Here is a 13,803-nt window from a genome sequence, read left to right as displayed (position 1 = left end):
CTCGGAATCTACTGCGGCTACGTCTCAACTCGGAATCTACTCCGGCTAGGACTCAACTCGGAATCTACTGCGGCTACGTCTCAACTCGGAATCTACAGCGCCAAGGACTCAACTCGGAATCTACAGCGGCTACGTATCAACTCGGAATCTACAGCGGCAACGACTCAACTCGGAATCTACTGCGGCTACGTCTCAACACGGAATCTACTGCGGCTACGTCTCAACTCGGAATCTACTGCGGCTACGTCTCGGAATCTACTGCGGCTACGTCTCAACTCGGAATCTACTGCTTCTACGTCTCGGAATCTACTGCGACTACGTATCAACTCGGAATCTACTGCGGCAACGACACAACTCAGAATCTACTGCAGCTAGGACTCAACTCGGAATCTACTGCGGCAACGACTCAACTCAGAATCTACTGCGGCTAGGACGCAACTCGGAATCTACTGCGGCTAGGACTCAACTCGGAATCTAATGCAGCTACGTCTCAACTCGGAATCTACTGCGGCTACGTCTCAACTCGGAATTTACAGCGCCAATGACTCAACTCGGAATCTACTGCGGAAACGTCTCAACTCGGAATCTACAGCGGCTACGTCTCAACTCGGAATCTACTGCGGCTAGGACTCAACTCGTAATCTACTGCGGCTACGTCTCAACTCGGAATCTACAGCGGTAAGGTCTCAACTCGGAATTTACAGCGGCTACGTATCAACTTGGAATCTACAGCGGCAACGACTCAACTCGGAATCTACAGCGGCTACGTCTAAACTCGGAATCTACAGCGGCTACGTCTCAACTCGGAATCTACTGCGGCTACGACTCAACTCGGAATCTACTGCTGCTACGTCTCAACTCGGAATCTACTGCGGCTACGTCTCAACTCGGAATCTACTGCAGCAACGTCTCAACTCGGAATCTACTGCGGCTACGTCTCAACTCGGAATCTACTGCGGCTACGTCTCCACTCGGAATCTACTGCGGCTAGGACTCAACTCGGAATCTACTGCGGCTACGTCTCAACTCGGAATCTACTGCTGCTACGTCTCAACTCGGAATCTACTGCAGCTACGTCTCAACTCGGAATCTACTGCGGCTAGGACTCAACTCGGAATCTACTGCGGCTACGTCTCAACTCGGAATCTACTGCGGCTACGTCTCAACTCGGAATCTACAGCAGCAACGACTCAACTCGGAATCTACTGCGGCTACGTCTCAACTCGGAATCTACAGCGGCTACGTCTCAACTCGGAATCTACTGCGGCTACGACTCAACTCGGAATCTACTGCTGCTACGTCTCAGCTCGGAATCTACTGCGGCTACGTCTCAACTTGGAAACTATAGCGGCTACGTCTCAACACGGAATCTACTGCGGCTACGTCTCAACTCGGAATCTACTGCGGCTACGACTCAACTCGGAATCTACAGCGCCAAGGACTCAACTCGGAATCTACTGCGGCTACGTCTCAACTCGGAATCTACAGCGGCTACGTCTCAACTCGGAATCTACTGCGGCTAGGACTCAACTCGGAATCTACTGCGGCTACGTCTCAACTCGGAATCTACAGCGCCAAGGACTCAACTCGGAATCTGCAGCGGCTACGTATCAACTCGGAATCTACAGCGGCAACGACTCAACTCGGAATCTACTGCGGCTACGTCTCAACTCGGAATCTACTGCGGCTACGACTCAACTCAGAATCTACAGCGGCTACATCTCAACTCGGAATCTACTGCGGCTACGTCTCAACTCGGAATCTACAGCAGCTACGTCTCTACTCGGAATCTACAGCAGCTACGTCTCAACTCGGAATCTACTGCGGCTACGACTCAACTCGGAATCTCTGCGGCTACGTCTCAACTCGGAATCTACTGCGGCTACGTCTCAATTCGGAATCTACTGCGGCTAGGACTCAACTCGGAATCTACTGCGGCAACGACTCAACTCAGAATCTACTGCTGCTACGTCTCAACTCGGAATCTACTGCGGCTACGACTCAACTCGGAATCTACTGCTGCTACGTCTCAACTCGGAATCTACTGCAGCTACAACTCAACTCAGAATCTACTGCTGCTACGTCTCAACTCGGAATCTACTGCGGCTAGGACTCAACTCGGAATCTACTGCGGCTACGTCTCAACTCGGAATCTACAGCGGCTATGTCTCAACTCGGAATCTACTGCGGCTAGGACTCAACTCGTAATCTACTGCGGCTACGTCTCAACTCGGAAACTACAGCGGCTACGTCTCAACTCGGAATCTACTGCGGCTACGTCTCAACTCGGAATCTACTGCGGCTACGTCTCGGAATCTACTGCGGCAACGTCTCAACTCGGAATCTACTGCGGCAACGACTCAACTCAGAATCTACTGCTGCTAGGACTCAACTCGGAATCTACTGCGGCTCCATCTCAACTCGGAAGCTACTGCGGCTGCATCTCGGAATCTACTGCGGCTACGTCTAAACTCGGAATCTACTGCGGCTAGGACTCAACTCGGAATCTAATGCAGCTACGTCTCAACTCGGAATCTACTGCGGCTACGTCTCAACTCGGAATCTACATCGCCAAGCACTCAACTCGGAATCTACTGCGGCTACGTCTCAACTCGGAATCTACAGCGGCTACGTCTCAACTCGGAATCTACTGCGGCTAGGACTGAACTCGTAATCTACTGCGGCTACGTATCAACTCGGAAACTACAGCGCTAAGGACTGAACTCGGAATTTACAGCGGCTAAGTATCAACTTGGAATCTACAGCGGCAACGACTCAACTCGGAATCTACAGCGGCTACGTCTCAACTCGGAATCTACAGCAGCTACGTCTCAACTCGGAAACTACACCGGCTACGTCTCAACTCGGAATCTACTGCGGCTACGTCTCAACTCGGAATCTACAGTGGCTACGTCTCAACTCGGAATCTACTGCGGCTACGTCTCAACTCGGAATCTACTGCGGCTACGTCTCAACTCGGAATCTACTGCGGCTATGTCTCGGAATCTACTGCGGCTACGTCTCAACTCGGAATCTACTGCGGCAACGACTCAACTCGGAATCTACTGCTGATACGTCTCGGAATCTACTGCGGCTACGTATCAACTCGGAATCTACTGCGGCTAGGACTCAACTCAGAATCTACAGCGGCTAGGACTCAACTCGGAATCTACTGCGGCAACGACTCAACTCAGAATCTACTGCGGCAACGACTCAACTCGGAATCTACTGCGGCTACGACTCAACTCAGAATCTACAGCGGCTACGTCTCAACTCGGAATCTACTGCGGCTACGTCTCAACTCGGAATCTACAGCAGCTACGTCTCAACTCGGAATCTACAGCGGCTACGTCTCAACTCGGAATCTACTGCGGCTACGACTCAACTCGGAATCTACTGCGCCTACGTCTCAACTCGGAATCTACTGCGGCTACGTCTCAATTCGGAATCTACTGCGGCTAGGACTCAACTCGGAATCTACTGCGGCAACGACTCAACTCAGAATCTACTGCGGCTAGGACTCAACTCGGAATCTACTGCGGCTACGACTCAACTCAGAATCTACTGCGGCTAGGACTCAACTCGAAATCTACTGCGGCGAGGACTCAACTCGGAATCTAATGCAGCTACGTCTCAACTCGGAATCTACTGCGGCTACTTCTCAACTCGGAATCTACTGCGGCTAGGACTCAACTCGTAATCTACTGCGGCTACGTCTCAACTCGGAATCTACAGCGCTAAGGACTCAACTCGGAATCTACAGTGGCTACGTATCAACTCGTAATATACTGCGGCTACGACTCAACTCAGAATCTACTGCGGCTACGTCTCAACTCGGAATCTACTGTGGCTACGTCTCAACTCGGAATCTACTGCGACTAGGACTCAACTCGGAATCTACTGCGGCTACGACTCAACTCAGAATCTACTGCTGCTACGTCTCAACTCGGAATCTACTGCGGCTACGACTCAACTCGGAATCTACTGCAGCTAGGACTCAACTCGGAATCTACTGCGGCAACGACTCAACTCAGAATCTACTGCGGCTAGGACTCAACTCGGAATCTACTGCGGCTAGGACTCAACTCGGAATCTAATGCAGCTACGTCTCAACTCGGAATCTACTGCGGCTACGTCTCAACTCGGAATCTACAGCGCCAATGACTCAACTCGGAATCTACTGCGGCAACGTCTCAACTCGGAATCTACAGCGGCTACGTCTCAACTCGGAATCTACTGCGGCTAGGACTCAACTCGTAATCTACTGCGGCTACGTCTCAACTCGGAATCTACAGCGCTAAGGTCTCAACTCGGAATTTACAGCGGCTACGTATCAACTTGGAATCTACAGCGGCAACGACTCAACTCGGAATCTACAGCGGCTACGTCTCAACTCGGAATCTACTGCGGCTACGACTCAACTCGTATCTACTGCTGCTACGTCTCGACTCGGAATCTACTGCGGCTACGTCTCAACTCGGAATCTACTGCGGCTACGTCTCCACTCGGAATCTACTGCGGCTAGGACTCAACTCGGAATCTACTGCGGCTACGTCTCAACTCGGAATCTACTGCGGCTACGTGTCAACTCGGAATCTACTGCTGCTACGTCTCAACTCGGAATCGACTGCAGCTACGTCTCAACTCGGAATCTACTGCGGCTACGTGTCAACTCGGAATCTACTGCTGCTACGTCTCAACTCGGAATCGACTGCAGCTACGTCTCAACTCGGAATCTACTGCGGCTACGTCTCAACTCGGAATCTACTGCGGCTACGACTCAAATCGGAATCTACAGCGCCAAGGACTCAACTCGGAATCTACTGCGGCTACGTCTCAACTCGGAATCTACAGCGGCTACGTCTCAACTCGGAATCTACTACGGCTACGTCTCAACTCGGAATCTACTGCGGCTACGACTCAAATCGGAATCTACAGCGCCAAGGACTCAACTCGGAATCTACTGCGGCTACGTCTCAACTCGGAATCTACAGCGGCTACGTCTCAACTCGGAATCTACTACGGCTAGGACTCAACTCGGAATCTACTGCGGCTACGTCTCAACTCGGAATCTACAGCGCCAAGGACTCAACTCGGAATCTACTGCGGCTACGTATCAACTCGGAATCTACAGCGGCAACGACTCAACTCGGAATCTACTGCGGCTACGTCTCAACTCGGAATCTACTGCGGCTATGACTCAACACAGAATCTACAGCAGCTACGTCTCTACTCGGAATCTACAGCGGCTACGTCTCAACTCGGAATCTACTGCTGCTACGTCTCAACTCGGAATCTACTGCGGCAACGTCTCAACTCGGAATCTACAGCGGCTACGTCTCAACTCGGAATCTGCTGCGGCTAGGACTGAACTCGTAATCTACTGCGGCTACGTCTCAACTCGGAATCTACAGCGCTAAGGACTCAACTCGGAATTTACAGCGGCTAAGTATCAACTTGGAATCTACAGCGGCAACGACTCAACTCGGAATCTACAGCGGCTACGTCTCAACTCGGAATCTACAGCGGCTACGTCTCAACTCGGAAACTACACCGGCTACGTCTCAACTCGGAATCTACTGCGGCTACGTCTCAACTCGGAATCTACAGTGTCTACGTCTCAACTCGGAATCTACTGCGGCTACGTCTACACTCGGAATCTACTGCGGCTATGTCTCGGAATCTACTGCGGCTACGTCTCAACTCGGAATCTAGTGCGGCAACGACTCAACTCGGAATCTACTGCTGATACGTCTCGGAATCTACTGCGGCTACGTATCAACTCGGAATCTACTGCGGCTAGGACTCAACTCAGAATCTACTGCGGCTACGTCTCAACTCGGAATCTACTGCGGCTACGTCTCAACTCGGAATCTACAGCGGCAACGACTGAACTCGGAATCTACTGCGGCTACGTCTCAACTCGGAATCTACAGCGGCTACGTCTCAACTCGGAATCTACTGCGGCTAGGACTCAACTCGGAATCTACTGCGGCTACGTCCCAGCTCGGAATCTACTGCGGCTACGTCTCAACTCGGAATCTACGGCTGCTACGTCTCAACTCGGAATCTACTGCGGCTACGTCTCAACTCGGAATCTACTGCGGCTACGACTCAACTCGGAATCTACAGCGCCAAGACTCAACTCGGAATCTACTGCGGCTACGTCTCAACTCGGAATCTACTGCGGCTACGTCTCAACTCGGAATCTACTCCGGCTATGACTCAACTCGGAATCTACTGCGGCTACGTCTCAACTCGGAATCTACAGCGCCAAGGACTCAACTCGGAATCTACAGCGGCTACGTATCAACTCGGAATCTACAGCGGCAACGACGCAACTCGGAATCTACTGCGGCTACGTCTCCACACGGAATCTACTGCGGCTACGTCTCAACTCGGAATCTACTGCGGCTACGTCTCGGAATCTACTGCGGCTACGTCTCAACTCGGAATCTACTGCTTCTACGTCTCGGAATCTACTGCGACTACGTATCAACTCGGAATCTACTGCGGCAACGACACAACTCAGAATCTACTGCAGCTAGGACTCAACTCGGAATCTACTGCGGCAACGACTCAACTCAGAATCTACTGCGGCTAGGACGCAACTCAGAATCTACTGCGGCTAGGACTCAACTCGGAATCTAATGCAGCTACGTCTCAACTCGGAATCTACTGCGGCTACGTCTCAACTCGGAATCTACAGCGCCAATGACTCAACTCGGAATCTACTGCGGCAACGTCTCAACTCGGAATCTACAGCGGCTACGTCTCAACTCGGAATCTACAGCGGCAACGACTCAACTCGGAATCTACAGCGGCTACGTCTCAACTCGGAATCTACAGCGGCTACGTCTCAACTCGGAATCTACTGCGGCTACGACTCAACTCGGAATCTACTGCTGCTACGTCTCAACTCGGAATCTACTGCGGCTACGTCTCAACTCGGAATCTACTGCAGCAACGTCTCAACTCGGAATCTACTGCGGCTACGTCTCAACTCAAAATCTACTGCGGCTACGTCTCCACTCGGAATCTACTGCGGCTAGGACTCAACTCGGAATCTACTGCGGCTACGTCTCAACTCGGAATCTACTGCGGCTACGTCTCAACTCGGAATCTACTGCTGCTACGTCTCAACTCGGAATCTACTGCAGCTACGTCTCAACTCGGAATCTACTGCGGCTAGGACTCAACTCGGAATCTACTGCGGCTACGTCTCAACTCGGAATCTACTGCGGCTACGTCTCAACTCGGAATCTACAGCAGCAACGACTCAACTCGGAATCTACTGCGGCTACGTCTCAACTCGGAATCTACAGCGGCTACGTCTCAACTCGGAATCTACTGCGGCTACGACTCAACTCGGAATCTACTGCTGCTACGTCTCAGCTCGGAATCTACTGCGGCTACGTCTCAACTTGGAAACTATAGCGGCTACGTCTCAACTCGGAATCTACTGCGGCTACGTCTCAACTCGGAATCTACTGCGGCTACGACTCAACTCGGAATCTACAGCGCCAAGGACTCAACTCGGAATCTACTGCGGCTACGTCTCAACTCGGAATCTACAGCGGCTACGTCTCAACTCGGAATCTACTGCGGCTAGGACTCAACTCGGAATCTACTGCGGCTACGTCTCAACTCGGAATCTACAGCGCCAAGGACTCAACTCGGAATCTACAGCGGCTACGTATCAACTCGGAATCTACAGCGGCAACGACTCAACTCGGAATCTACTGCGGCTACGTCTCAACTCGGAATCTACTGCGGCTACGACTCAACTCAGAATCTACAGCGGCTACATCTCAACTCGGAATCTACTGCGGCTACGTCTCAACTCGGAATCTACAGCAGCTACGTCTCTACTCGGAATCTACAGCGGCTACATCTCAACTCGGAATCTACTGCGGCTACGACTCAACTCGGAATCTCTGCGGCTACGTCTCAACTCGGAATCTACTGCGGCTACGTCTCAATTCGGAATCTACTGCGGCTAGGACTCAACTCGGAATCTACTGCTTCAACGACTCAACTCAGAATCTACTGCTGCTACGTCTCAACTCGGAATCTACTGCGGCTACGACTCAACTCGGAATCTACTGCTGCTACGTCTCAACTCGGAATCTACTGCAGCTACAACTCAACTCAGAATCTACTGCTGCTACGTCTCAACTCGGAATCTACTGCGGCTAGGACTCAACTCGGAATCTACTGCGGCTACGTCTCAACTCGGAATCTACTGCGGCTAAGTCTCAACTCGGAATCTACTTCGGCTACAACTCAACTCGGAATCTACTGCGGCTACGTCTCAACTCAGAAACTACAGCGGCTACGTCTCAACTCGGAATCTACTGCGGCTACGTCACAACTCGGAATCTACTGCGGCTACGTCTCGGAATCTACTGCGGCAACGTCTCAACTCGGAATCTACTGCGGCAACGACTATACTCAGAATCTACTGCTGCTAGGACTCAACTCGGAATCTACTGCGGCTCCATCTCAACTCGGAAGCTACTGCGGCTGCATCTCGGAATCTACTGCGGCTACGTCTCAACTCGGAATCTACTGCGGCTAGGACTCAACTCAGAATCTAATGCAGCTACGTCTCAACTCGGAATCTACTGCGGCTACGTCTCAACTCGGAATCTACATCGCCAAGCACTCAACTCGGAATCTACTGCGGCTACGTCTCAACTCGGAATCTACAGCGGCTACGTCTCAACTCGGAATCTACTGCGGCTAGGACTGAACTCGTAATCTACTGCGGCTACGTATCAACTCGGAAACTACAGCGCTAAGGACTCAACTCGGAATTTACAGCGGCTAAGTATCAACTTGGAATCTACAGCGGCAACGACTCAACTCGGAATCTACAGCGGCTACATCTCAACTCGGAATCTACAGCGGCTACGTCTCAACTCGGAAACTACACCGGCTACGTCTCAACTCGGAATCTACTGCGGCTACGTCTCAACTCGGAATCTACAGTGGCTACGTCTCAACTCGGAATCTACTGCGGCTACGTCTCAACTCGGAATCTACTGCGGCTATGTCTCGGAATCTACTGTGGCTACGTCTCAACTCGGAATCTACTGCGGCAACGACTCAACTCGGAATCTACTGCTGATACGTCTCGGAATCTACTGCGGCTACGTATCAACTCGGAATCTACTGCGGCTAGGACTCAACTCAGAATCTACTGCGGCTAGGACTCAACTCGGAATCTACTGCGGCAACGACTCAACTCAGAATCTACTGCGGCAACGACTCAACTCGGAATCTACTGCGGCTACGACTCAACTCAGAATCTACAGCGGCTACGTCTCAACTCCAAATCTACTGCGGCTACGTCTCAACTCGGAATCTACAGCAGCTACGTCTCAACTCGGAATCTACAGCGGCTACGTCTCAACTCGGAATCTACTGCGGCAACGACTCAACTCGGAATCTACTGCGCCTACGTCTCAACTCGGAATCTACTGCGGCTACGTCTCAATTCGGAATCTACTGCGGCTAGGACTCAACTCGGAATCTACTGCGGCAACCACTCAACTCAGAATCTACTGCGGCTAGGACTCAACTCGGATTCTACTGCGGCTACGACTCAACTCAGAATCTACTGCGGCAACGACTCAACTCAGAATCTACTGCTGCTACGTCTCAACTCGGAATCTACTGCGGCTACATCTCAACTCGGAATCTACTGCGGCAACGACTCAACTCAGAATCTACTGCGGCTAGGACTCATCTCGAAATCTACTGCGGCTACGACTCAACTCAGAATCTACAGCGGCTACGTCTCAACTCGGAATCTACTGCGGCTACGTCTCAACTCGGAATCTAATGCAGCTACGTCTCAACTCGGAACCTACTGCGGCTACTTCTCAACTCGGAATCTACTGCGGCTAGGACTCAACTCGTAATCTACTGCGGCTACGTCTCAACTCGGAATCTACTGCGGCTACGTCTAAACTCGGAATCTACTGTGGCTACGTCTCAACTCGGAATCTACTGCGACTAGGACTCAACTCGGAATCTACTGCGGCTACGACTCAACTCAGAATCTACTGCTGCTACGTCTCAACTCGGAATCTACAGTGGCTACGTATCAACTCGTAATCTACTGCGGCTACGACTCAACTCAGAATCTACTGCGGCTACGTCTCAACTCGGAATCTACTGTGGCTACGTCTCAACTCGGAATCTACTGCGACTAGGACTCAACTCGGAATCTACTGCGGCTACGACTCAACTCAGAATCTACTGCTGCTACGTCTCAACTCGGAATCTACTGCGGCTACGACTCAACTCGGAATCTACTGCTGCTACGTCTCAACTCGGAATCAACTGCGGCTACGTCTCAACTCGGAATCTACTGCGGCTACGCCTCAACTCGGAATCTACTGCAGCTAGGACTCAACTCGGAATCTACTGCGGCAACGACTCAACTCAGAATCTACTGCGGCTAGGACTCAACTCGGAATCTACTGCGGCTAGGACTCAACTCGGAATCTAATGCAGCTACGTCTCAACTCGGAATCTACTGCGGCTACGTCTCAACTCGGAATCTACAGCGCCAATGACTCAACTCGGAATCTACTGCGGCAACGTCTCAACTCGGAATCTACAGCGGCTATGTCTCAACTCGGAATCTACTGCGGCTAGGACTCAACTCGTAATCTACTGCGGCTACGTCTCAACTCGGAATCTACAGCGCTAAGGTCTCAACTCGGAATTTACAGCGGCTACGTATCAACTTGGAATCTACAGCGGCAACGACTCAACTCGGAATCTACAGCGGCTACGTCTCAACTCGGAATCTACAGCGGCTACGTCTCAACTCGGAATCTACTGCGGCTACGACTCAACTCGTATCTACTGCTGCTACGTCTCGACTCGGAATCTACTGCGGCTACGTCTCAACTCGGAATCTACTGCGGCTACGTCTCCACTCGGAATCTACTGCGGCTAGGACTCAACTCGGAATCTACTGCGGCTACGTCTCAACTCGGAATCTACTGCGGCTACGTGTCAACTCGGAATCTACTGCTGCTACGTCTCAACTCGGAATCTACTGCAGCTACGTCTCAACTCGGAATCTACTGCGGCTACGTCTCAACTTGGAAACTATAGCGGCTACGTCTCAACTCGGAATCTACTGCGGCTACGTCTCAACTCGGAATCTACTGCGGCTACGACTCAAATCGGAATCTACAGCGCCAAGGACTCAACTCGGAATCTACTGCGGCTACGTCTCAACTCGGAATCTACAGCGGCTACGTCTCAACTCGGAATCTACTGCGGCTAGGACTCAACTCGGAATCTACTGCGGCTACGTCTCAACTCGGAATCTACAGCGCCAAGGACTCAACTCGGAATCTACTGCGGCTACGTATCAACTCGGAATCTACAGCGGCAACGACTCAACTCGGAATCTACTGCGGCTACGTCTCAACTCGGAATCTACTGCGGCTATGACTCAACACAGAATCTACAGCAGCTACGTCTCTACTCGGAATCTACAGCGGCTACGTCTCAACTCGGAATCTACTGCGGCTACGACTCAACTCGGAATCTCTGCGGCTACGTCTCAACTCGGAATCTACTGCGGCTACGTCTCAATTCGGAATCTACTGCGGCTAGGACTCAACTCGGAATCTACTGCGGCAACAACTCAACTCAGAATCTACTGCTGCTACGTCTCAACTCGGAATCTACTGCGGCTAGGACTCAACTCGGAATCTACTGCTGCTACGTCTCAACTCGAAATCTACTGCGGCTACGTCTCAACGCGGAATCTACTGCAGCTACAACTCAACTCGGAATCTACTGCTGCTACGTCTCAACTCGGAATCTACTGCGGCTAGGACTCAACTCGGAATCTACTGCGGCTACGTCTCAACTCGGAATCTACTGCGGCTAAGTCTCAACTCGGAATCTACTGCGGCTACAACTCAACTCGGAATCTACTGCGGCTACGTCTCAACTCGGAAACTACAGCGGCTACGTCTCAACTCGGAATCTACTGCGGCTACGTCTCAACTCGAAATCTACTGCGGCTACGTCTCGGAATCTACTGCGGCTACGTCTCAACTCGGAATCTACTGCGGCAACGACTCAACTCAGAATCTACTGCTGCTAGGACTCAACTCGGAATCTACTGCGGCTCCATCTCAACTCGGAAGCTACTGCGGCTGCATCTCGGAATCTACTGCGGCTACGACTCAACTCGGAATCTACTGCTGCTACGTCTCAACTCGGAATCTACTGCGGCTACGTCTCAACTCGGAATCTACTGCGGCTACGCCTCAACTCGGAATCTACTGCAGCTAGGACTCAACTCGGAATCTACTGCGGCAACGACTCAACTCAGAATCTACTGCGGCTAGGACTCAACTCGGAATCTACTGCGGCTAGGACTCAACTCGGAATCTAATGCAGCTACGTCTCAACTCGGAATCTACTGCGGCTACGTCTCAACTCGGAATCTACAGCGCCAATGACTCAACTCGGAATCTACTGCGGCAACGTCTCAACTCGGAATCTACAGCGGCTATGTCTCAACTCGGAATCTACTGCGGCTAGGACTCAACTCGTAATCTACTGCGGCTACGTCTCAACTCGGAATCTACAGCGCTAAGGTCTCAACTCGGAATTTACAGCGGCTACGTATCAACTTGGAATCTACAGCGGCAACGACTCAACTCGGAATCTACAGCGGCTACGTCTCAACTCGGAATCTACAGCGGCTACGTCTCAACTCGGAATCTACTGCGGCTACGACTCAACTCGTATCTACTGCTGCTACGTCTCGACTCGGAATCTACTGCAGCTACGTCTCAACTCGGAATCTACTGCGGCTACGTCTCCACTCGGAATCTACTGCGGCTAGGACTCAACTCGGAATCTACTGCGGCTACGTCTCAACTCGGAATCTACTGCGGCTACGTGTCAACTCGGAATCTACTGCTGCTACGTCTCAACTCGGAATCTACTGCAGCTACGTCTCAACTCGGAATCTACTGCGGCTACGTCTCAACTTGGAAACTATAGCGGCTACGTCTCAACTCGGAATCTACTGCGGCTACGTCTCAACTCGGAATCTACTGCGGCTACGACTCAAATCGGAATCTACAGCGCCAAGGACTCAACTCGGAATCTACTGCGGCTACGTCTCAACTCGGAATCTACAGCGGCTACGTCTCAACTCGGAATCTACTGCGGCTAGGACTCAACTCGGAATCTACTGCGGCTACGTCTCAACTCGGAATCTACAGCGCCAAGGACTCAACTCGGAATCTACTGCGGCTACGTATCAACTCGGAATCTACAGCGGCAACGACTCAACTCGGAATCTACTGCGGCTACGTCTCAACTCGGAATCTACTGCGGCTATGACTCAACACAGAATCTACAGCAGCTACGTCTCTACTCGGAATCTACAGCGGCTACGTCTCAACTCGGAATCTACTGCGGCTACGACTCAACTCGGAATCTCTGCGGCTACGTCTCAACTCGGAATCTACTGCGGCTACGTCTCAATTCGGAATCTACTGCGGCTAGGACTCAACTCGTAATCTACTGCGGCAACGACTCAACTCAGAATCTACTGCTGCTACGTCTCAACTCGGAATCTACTGCGGCTACGACTCAACTCGGAATCTACTGCTGCTACGTCTCAACTCGAAATCTACTGCGGCTACGTCTCAACGCGGAATCTACTGCAGCTACAACTCAACTCGGAATCTACTGCTGCTACGTCTCAACTCGGAATATACTGCGGCTAGGACTCAACTC

Source organism: Coturnix japonica, chromosome W, assembly GCF_054131305.1.
Source record: "Coturnix japonica strain WE chromosome W, WE-NBRP24, whole genome shotgun sequence".
NCBI classification, from domain to species: domain Eukaryota; kingdom Metazoa; phylum Chordata; class Aves; order Galliformes; family Phasianidae; genus Coturnix; species Coturnix japonica.
This window is presented reverse-complemented; position numbering follows the sequence as displayed.